Here is an 8,945-nt window from a genome sequence, read left to right as displayed (position 1 = left end):
ACAATTTGTCCTGAGTACACTGATACCCCATATGTGGGGGGAAACCACCGTTTGGGCTCATGGGAGGGCTCGGGATGGAAGGAGCGTCATTTGGAATGCAGACTTAGATGGAATGGTCTGCAGGAGTCACATTGCGTTTGCAGAGCCCCTAATGTACCTAAACAGTAGAAACCACCCACAAGTGACCCCATATTGGAAACTAGACCCCCCAAGGAACTTATCTAGATGTGATGTGAGAACTTTGAGCCACCAAGTGTATCACTACAGTTTATAACGCAGAGCCGTGAAAATAAAAAATCTTTTTTTTCCCACAAAAAATATTTGTTAGCCCCCAGTTTTGTATTTTCCCAAGGGTAACAAGAGAAATTGGACCCCAAAAGTTGTTGTCCAATTTGTCCTGAGTACGCTGATACCCCATATGTTGGGGTAAACCCCTGTTTGGGCACACAGGAGAGCTCGGAAGAGAAGGATCACTGTTTTACTTTTTCAACGCAGAATTGGCTGGAATTGAGATCGGATGCCATGTCGCATTTGGAGAGTCCCTGATGTACCTAAACAGTGGAAACCCCCCAATTATAACTGAAACCCTAATCTAAACACACCCATAACCCTAATCCCAACGGTAACCCTAACCACACCTCTAACCCAGACACACCCCTAACCCTAATCCCAACCCTATTCCTAACCGTAAATGTAATCCAAACCCTAACTTTAGCCCCAACCCTATCTGTAGCCTTAACCCTAGCCCCAACTCTATCCCTAGCCCTAACCCTAACCCTAGCCCTAACCCTATCCCTAACCCTAGCCATAACCCTAACCCTAGCACTAACCCTAACCCTAACCCTAATTGGAAAATGGAAATAAATACATCTTTTTATTTTTCCCTAACTAAGGGGGTGATGAAGGGGGGTTTGATTTACTTTTATAGCGGGTTTTTTAGTGGATTTTTATGATTGGCAGCCGTCACACACTGAAAGACGCATTTTATTGCAAAAAATATTTTTTGCGTTACCACATTTTGAGAGCTATAATTTTTCTGTATTTGAGTCCACAGAGTCATGTGAGATCTTGTTTTTTGCGGGACAAGTTGACGTTTTTATTGGTAACATTTTTGGGCACGTGACATTTTTTGATCACTTTTTATTCCGATTTTTGTGAGGCAGAATGACTAAAAACCAGCTATTCAAGAATTTCTTTTTTGGGGAAGCGTTTATACCGTTCCCCGTTAGGTAAAATTGATAAAGGAGTTTTATTCTTCGGATCAGTACGATTACAGCGATACCTCATTTATATCTCTTTTTTATGTTTTGGCGCTTTTATACGATAAAAACTATTTTATAGAAAAAATCATTATTTTTGCATTGCTTTATTCTGAGGACTATAACTTTGCTGATGATGCTGTATGGCAGCTCGTATTTTGCGGGACAAGATGACGTTTTCAGCGGTACCATGTTTTTTTATATCGGTCTTTTTTATTGCGTGTTATTCTACTTTTTGTTCGGCGGTATGATAATAAAGCATTGTTTTTTGCCTCGTTTTTTTTTTTTCTTAAGGTGTTTACTGAAGGGGTTAACTTGTGGAACAGTTTTATAGGTTGGGACGTTACAGATGCAGCGATACTAAATATGTGTACTTTTATTGTTTTTTTTTTATTTATTTAGATAAAGAAATGTATTTATGGGAATAATATATATTCTTTTTTCTTTATTTAGGAATTTTGTTTTTCTTTTTTTTTACACATGTGGAATTTTTTTTAAAAACTTTTTTATTTTGTCCCAGGGGGGACATCACAGATCGTTGATCTGACAGATTGCACAGCACTCTGTCAGATCAGTGATCTAACTTAAAGCACTGCAGGCTTACCAAGCGCCTGCTCTGAGCAGGCACTTGGTAAGCCACCTCCCTCCCTGCAGGACCCGGATGCCGCGGCCATCTTTATTTATATCTTTATATTTATACATGTACCGTGGGTACGGAGAGTATTCAGACCCCTTTAAATTTTTCACTCTTTGTTTCATTGCAGCCATTTGGTAAATTCAAAAAGTTCATTTTTTTTAAAATGAATATATACTCTACACCTGGTATAAACTGGTGATTCAGAAACACAATGGACCTGGTGGTTAAGAGCCACAAAGTGACCTGATAGTTACTAATAACATGGGACGAGCTCTGAGACGTGGGAACTCTGCTGACCGCAATCCCTAATCCTATCACACCACACTAGAGGTAGCCGTGGAGCGCTCCTGACCAGACCTAGGCGCCTCGGGCACAGCCTGAGAAACTAGCTAGCCCTGAAGATAGAAAAATAAGCCTACCTTGCCTCAGAGAAATTCCCTAAAGGAAATGGCAGCCCCCCACATATAATGACTGTGAGTAAAGATGAAAATACAAACACAGAGATGAAATAGGTTTTAGCAAAGTGAGGCCCGACTTACTGAATAGACCGAGGATAGGAAAGATAGCTTTGCGGTCAGCACAAAAACCTACAAACAACCACGCAGAGGGCGCAAATAGACCCTCCGCACCGACTAACGGTATGGAGGTGCTCCCTCTGCGTCCCAGAGCTTCCAGCAAGCAAGAAAAACCAATATAGCAAGCTGGACAGAAAAAATAGCAAACAAAAGTAACACAAGCAGAACTTAGCTTATGCAGTGAAGACAGGCTACAAAAACGATCCAGGAGAGAGCAAGACCAATACTGGAACATTGACTGGAGGCCAGGAACAAAGAACTAGGTGGAGTTAAATAGAGCAGCACCTAACGACTTAACCTCATCACCTGAGGAAGGAAACTCAGAAGCCGCAGCCCCACTCACATCCACCAAAGGAAGCTCATAGACAGAACCAGCCGCAGTACCACTCATGACCACAGGAGGGAGCCTGACCACAGAACTCACAACAGTACCCCCCCTTGAGGAGGGGTCACCGAACCCTCACCAGAGCCCCCAGGCCGACCAGGATGAGCCAAATGAAAGGCACGAACCAGATCGGTAGAATGAACATCAGAGGCAAAGACCCAGGAATTATCCTCCTGACCATAACCCTTCCACTTAACCAGGTACTGGAGTTTCCATCTCGAAATATGAGAATCCAAAATCTTCTCCACTATATACTCCAACTCCCCCTCAACCAAAACAGGGGCAGGAGGATCAACGGATGGAACCACAGGTGCCACGTATCTCCGCAACAATGACCTATGGAATACATTATGGATGGAAAAAGAAGCTGGAAGGGTCAAACGAAAAGACACAGGATTAAGAACCTCAGAAATCCTATACGGACCAATGAAACGAGGCTTAAACTTAGGAGAGGAAACTTTCATAGGAATATAACGAGATGACAACCAAACCAAATCCTCAACACGAAGTCGGGGACCCACACAGCGCCTGCGGTTAGCAAAACGTTGAGCCTTCTCCTGGGACAATGTCAAATTGTCCACTACATGAGTCCAAATCTGCTGCAACCTATCCACCACAGTATCCACACCAGGACAGTCTGAAGACTCAACCTGCACTGAAGAGAAACGAGGATGGAAACCAGAATTGCAGAAAAACGGCGAAACCAAAGTAGCAGAGCTGGCCTGATTATTAAGGGCGAACTCAGCCAAAGGCAAAAAGGACACCCAATCATCCTGATCAGCAGAAACAAAACATCTCAGATATGTTTCCAAGGTCTGATTGGTTCGTTCAGTTTGGCCATTTGTCTGAGGATGGAAAGCCGAGGAAAAAGACAAATCAATGCCCATCCTAGCACAAAAGGCTCGCCAAAACCTCAAAACAAACTGGGAACCTCTGTCAGAAACGATATTCTCCGGAATGCCATGTAAACGAACCACATGCTGGAAAAACAATGGCACCAAATCAGAGGAGGAAGGCAATTTAGACAAGGGTACCAAATGGACCATCTTAGAGAAGTGATCACAAACCACCCAAATGACCGACATCTTTTGAGAGATGGGGAGATCTGAAATAAAATCCATAGAGATATGTGTCCAGGGCCTCTTCGGGACCGGCATGGGCAAAAGCAACCCACTGGCACGAGACCAGCAGGGCTTAGCCCGAGCACAAATCCCACAGGACTGCACAAACGAACGCACATCCCGCGACAGAGACGGCCACCAAAAGGATCTAGCCACCATATCTCTGGTACCAAAGATTCCAGGATGACCAGCCAACACCGAACAATGAACCTCAGAGATAACTCTACACGTTCATTTATCAGGGACAAACAGTTTCTCCGCTGGGCAACGGTCAGGTCTATTAGCCTGAAATTTTTGCAGCACCCGCCGCAAATCAGGGGAGATGGCAGACAAAATTACCCCCTCTTTTAGAATACCCGCCGGCTCATGCAACCCCGGAGAGTCGGGCACAAAACTCCTAGACAGGGCATCCGCCTTCACATTTTTAGAGCCCGGAAGGTACGAAACCACAAAGTCAAAACGGGAGAAAAACAGCGACCAATGAGCCTGTCTAGGATTCAACCGTTTGGCAGACTCGAGATACGTCAAGTTCTTGTGATCAGTCAAGACCACCACGCGATGCTTAGCTCCTTCAAGCCAATGACGCCACTCCTCGAATGCCCACTTCATGGCCAGCAACTCTCGATTGCCAACATCATAATTACGCTCAGCAGGCGAAAACTTCCTGGAAAAGAAGGCACGTGGTTTCATCACCGAGCCATCAGAACTTCTTTGCGATAAAACAGCCCCTGCTCCAATCTCAGAAGCATTAACCTCGACCTGGAACGGGAGCGAAACATCTGGTTGGCAAAACACAGGGGCAGAACTAAAATGACGCTTCAACTCCTGAAAAGCTTCCACAGCAGCAGAAGACCAATTGACCACATCAGCACCCTTCTTGGTTAAATCAGTCAACAATTTAGCAATACTAGAAAAATTATTGATGAAGCGACGATAAAAATTAGCAAAGCCCAGGAACTTTTGCAGACTCTTCAGAGATGTCGGCTGAGTCCAATCATAAATGGCCTGAACTTTAACAGGGTCCATCTCGGTAGTAGAAGGGGAAAAATGAAACCCAAAAATGAAACCTTCTGAACACCAAAGAGACACTTTGACCCCTTCACAAACAAAGAATTCGCACGCAGGACCTGGAACACCATTCTAACCTGCTTCACGTGAGACTCCCAATCACCCGAGAAGACCAAAATATCATCCAAGTATACAATCAGGAATTTATCCAGGTACTCTCGGAAGATGTTATGCATAAAGGACTGAAATACTGATGGAGGATTAGAAAGCCCGAATGGCATAACCAGGTACTCAAAATGGCCCTCGGGCGTATTAAATGCCGTTTTCCATTCATCGCCCTGTTTAATACGCACAAGATTATACGCACCACGAAGATCCATCCTGGTGAACCAACAAGCCCCCTTAATCCGAGCAAAAAAATCAGACAGCAGCGGCAAGGGGTACTGAAATTTGACTGTGATTTTATTTAGAAGGCGGTAATCAATACAAGGTCTCAGCGAACCATCCTTCTTGGCCACAAAAAAGAACCCTGCTCCCAATGGCGACGACGACGGGCGAATATGACCCTTCTCCAAGGATTCCTTTACGTAACTCCGCATAGCGGTGTGCTCAGGCATAGATAAATTAAACAGTCGACCTTTAGGAAACTTACTACCAGGAATCAAATCGATAGCACAATCACAATCCCTATGCGGAGGTAGGGCACTGGACTTGGGCTCATCAAATACATCCCGGTAATCCGACAAGAACTCTGGGACCTCAGAAGGGGTGGATGATGAGATAGTCAGAAATGGAACATCACAATGTACCCCCTGACAACCCCAGCTGGACACAGACATAGACTTCCAATCCAATACTGGGTTATGGACTTGTAGCCATGGCAACCCCAACACGACCACATCAGGCAGATTCTGTAACACCAGAAAGCGAATATCCTCCTGATGCGCAGGAGCCATGCACATGGTCAGTTGGGTCCAGTACTGAGGCTTATTCTTGGCCAAAGGCGTAGCATCAATTCCTCTCAATGGAATAGGATACTGCAAGGGCTCCAAGAAAAACCCACAGCGCCTAGCAAACTCCAAGTCCATCAAATTCAGGGCAGCGCCTGAATCCACAAATGCCATGACAGAATAGGATGACAAAGAGCAGATCAAAGTAACGGACAAAAGAAATTTCGACTGTACCGTACCAATGGTGGCAGACCTAGCGAACCGCTTAGTGCGCTTAGGACAATCGGAAATAGCATGAGTGGAATCACCACAGTAAAAACACAGCCCATTCCGACGTCTGTGTTCTTGCCGTTCAGCTCTGGTCAAAGTCCTATCACATTGCATAGGTTCAGGTTTATACTCAGATAATACCGCCAAATGGTGCACAGTTTTACGCTCACGTAAGCGTCGATCGATCTGAATGGCCAAAGACATAGACTCATTCAGACCAGCAGGCATAGGAAATCCCACCATGACATCCTTAAGGGCTTCAGAGAGACCCTTTCTGAAAATTGCTGCCAGCGCACATTCATTCCATTGAGTGAGCACAGACCACTTCCTAAACTTCTGACAATATATCTCTACCTCATCCTGACCCTGACACAGAGCCAGCAAATTTTTCTCTGCCTGATCTACTGAATTAGGTTCATCATAAAGCAATCCGAGCGCCAGAAAAAACGCATCAATATTACATAATGCAGGATCTCCTGGCGCAAGGGAAAATGCACAGTCTTGAGGGTCGCCACGTAATAAAGAAATAATGATCTTAACTTGTTGAACTGGGTCACCAGAGGAGCGGGGTTTCAAAGCCAGAAACAGTTTGCAATTATTTTTGAAATTCAGAAACTTAGCTCTATCTCCAGAAAATAATTCAGGAATAGGAATTCTAGGTTCTAACATAGATTTCTGAACCATAATGTCTTGAATTGTTTGTACTCTTGCAGTGAGATTATCCACACAAGAAGACAGACCTTTAATGTCCATCACTACACCTGTGTCCTGAACCACCCAAATGTCTAGGGGAAAAGAAAGACAAAACACAGTGAAGAGAAAAAAAAATGGTCTCAGAACTTCTCTTTTCCCTCTATTGAGAAGCATTAGTACTTTGGGCCTCCAGTACTGTTAGAAACTGGTGATTCAGAAACACAATGGACCTGGTGGTTAAGAGCACACAAAGTGACCTTATAGTTACTAATAACATAGGACGAGCTCTGAGACGTGGGAACTCTGCTGACCGCAATCCCTAATCCTATTACACCACACTAGAGGTAGCCGTGGAGCGCTCCTGACCAGACCTAGGCGCCTCGGGCACAGCCTGAGAAACTAGCTAGCCCTGAAGATAGAAAAATAAGCCTACCTTGCCTCAGAGAAATTCCCCAAGGGAAAAGGCAGCCCCCCACATATAATGACTGTGAGTAAAAATGAAAATACTAACACAGAGATGAAATAGGTTTTAGCAAAGTGAGGCCCGACTTACTGAATAGACCGAGGATAGGAAAGATAGCTTTGCGGTCAGCACAAAAACCTACAAACAACCACGCAGAGGGCGCAAAAACGGTACGGAGGTGCTCCCTCTGCGTCCCAGAGCTTCCAGCAAGCAAGAAAAACCAATATAGCAAGCTGGACAGAAAAAATAGCAAACAAAAGTAACACAAGCAGAACTTAGCTTATGCAGTGAAGACAGGCCACAAAAACGATCCAGGAGAGAGCAAGACCAATACTGGAACATTGACTGGAGGCCAGGAACAAAGAACTAGGTGGAGTTAAATAGAGCAGCACCTAACGACTTAACCTCGTCACCTGAGGAAGGAAACTCAGAAGCCGCAGCCCCACTCACATCCACCAAAGAAAGCTCATAGACAGAACCAGCCGCAGTACCACATATGACCACAGGAGGGAGCCTGACCACAGAACTCACAACAACACCCCATCTTGACTGAAAAAAAAAACAGAAATGTAGAAATGTGTGCAAATTTAATAAAAAAGAAAACTGAAATATCACTAGGTCATAAGTAGTGTTGAGCGACTTTTCCTTTTTTGGGGTCGAGTTGGGTTTTGCGAAACCCGACTATCTCAAAAGTCGAGTCGAGTGAAATCGGTCGATTTTCTCGAAAAGTCGGGGATCGACCGAAACACGAAACCCAATGCAAGTCAATGGGGAAGCATAGTCGGCAGTGAGTGGGGGCCAGGAAAACACCTACAGTGCCCATTTTAATGGCAAAAACATCAATTCTTGTTACTGAAGCTTGCCAATCTTAATTTACCTTATAATAGTAGTTAGTAGAGTTGAGCGACCTTGACCTTTTTAGAGTCGAGCCGGGTTTTGCGAAACCCGACTATGTCCAAAGTCGGGTCGAGTGAAATCGGCCGATTATGACGTAAAGTCGGGATCGACCGAAACACGAAACCCAATGCAAGTCAATGGGGCAGCATAGTCGGCAGTGAGTGGGGGCCAGGAAAACACCTAGAGTGCCCATTTTAATGTCAAAACCATCCATTCTTCTTAATGAAGCTTGTCAAGCGTAATTTACCTTAAAATAATTGGAAGGCATTTGAAATTGGGGGTCATTTGGCTAAAGTTGTGGGGGGTAGGGCTGGTTCAAGTAATTAGTGGGCCCAGTAAATCTGGACCACGTCACGGCAGTGGAGCAGGGAGAGGTAAGTATTTCAACTTTGCAAGTGCTGTGATCCTGAGCAAGCAGGGGGGGGCCCACTCGTTGGCATTGGCACTGGCACAGGGCCCCTCAAAGTACAGCGGTGTGTTTGCACGGCGGGGGCGCCTCCCACCGGCAGCAACACTTTTGCGTACTATGAGAGGCCCTGTGCCAGTGACGTCGCCAACTAGTATTCCTCCCCCCACCTGATGAAGGAACCTGCACTTTCATCTGCACCTTCCTCTTTGTCCCCGTGTAAGGTGGTATGGTATGCGGGAAGAGCAACCTGACTTTCAGCAGGGTCACAATGTTGTTGT

Source organism: Ranitomeya imitator, chromosome 3 (genome assembly GCF_032444005.1).
Source record: "Ranitomeya imitator isolate aRanImi1 chromosome 3, aRanImi1.pri, whole genome shotgun sequence".
In the NCBI taxonomy this organism is placed as follows: domain Eukaryota; kingdom Metazoa; phylum Chordata; class Amphibia; order Anura; family Dendrobatidae; genus Ranitomeya; species Ranitomeya imitator.
This window is presented reverse-complemented; position numbering follows the sequence as displayed.